Source organism: Laccaria bicolor, genomic scaffold (assembly GCF_000143565.1).
Source record: "Laccaria bicolor S238N-H82 LACBIscaffold_161 genomic scaffold, whole genome shotgun sequence".
Lineage (NCBI taxonomy): Eukaryota > Fungi > Basidiomycota > Agaricomycetes > Agaricales > Hydnangiaceae > Laccaria > Laccaria bicolor.
The window spans coordinates 12,468-13,586 of record NW_001890020.1 but is presented as its reverse complement, the minus strand read 5'-3'; positions in this window follow the sequence as shown (position 1 = coordinate 13,586).

Genomic DNA, 1,119 nt, shown 5'->3' with positions numbered 1-1,119 from the left:
CTGAGCAGACAAGTGAATTAAATTGGTAAGTACTTTGGCTGGGTGGAAAACAACCGAGCAAACAAGTGAATTAAATTGGCAGAAGTGCCCAAGCTGCGTCTCGGATGATAGAGCCAATTTAATATTAAATTGGTGAAGTACTTTGGCTGGTGCTGAGACTGGGTGGAAGAATAACCGAGCAGACAAGTGAATTAAATCGGTAACAATGCCCAGGCTGCACATCGGATAATAGAGCCGATTTAATATTGAATTGTTGAGGTACCTTGGCTGGTGCCGAGGCTGGGTGGAAGATATAACCGAGTAGACAAGTGAATTAAATCAGTAAGAGTGGCCGGGCTGTGTCTCGGATAATAGAGCTGATTTAATATTAAATTGGTGAAGTACTTTGGCTGGTGCCGAGGCTGGGTGAAAAATAACCGAGCAGACAAGTGAATTAAATCGGTAAAAGTGCCCAGGCTGCACATCGGGTAATAGAGCCGATTTAATATTAAATTGTTGAAGTACTTTAGCTGGTGCCGAGGCCGGGTGGAAAATAACCGAGCAGACAAGTGAATTAAATTGGTAAAAGTGCCCGGGCTGCGTCTCAGGTAATAGAGCCGATATAATAGTAAATTGTTGAAGTACTTTAGCTGGTGCCGAGGCCGGGTAAAAAATAACTGAGCAGACAAGTGAATTAAATTGGTAAGTACTTTGGCTGGGTGGAAAACAACCGAGCAAACAAGTGAATTAAATTGGCAGGTGCCCAAGCTGCGTCTCGGATGATAGAGCCAATTTAATATTAAATTGGTGAAGTACTTTGGCTGGTGCTGAGACTGGGTGGAAAATAACCGAGCAGACAAGTGAATTAAATCGGTAACAATGCCTGGGCTGCATCTCGGACAATAGAGCCGATTTAATATTAAATTGTTGAAAGTACTGTAACTGGTGCCGAGGCCAGGTAAGATATAACTGAGCAGACAAATTAATTAAATCGGTAACATTGCCCAGGCTGTGTCTCGCATAATAGAACCTGTTTAATATTAAATTATTGAAGTACTTTGGCTGGGTGGAAAACAACCGAGCAGACAAGTGAATTAAATCGGTAAAAGTGCCCAGGCTGCACATCGGATAATAGAGCCA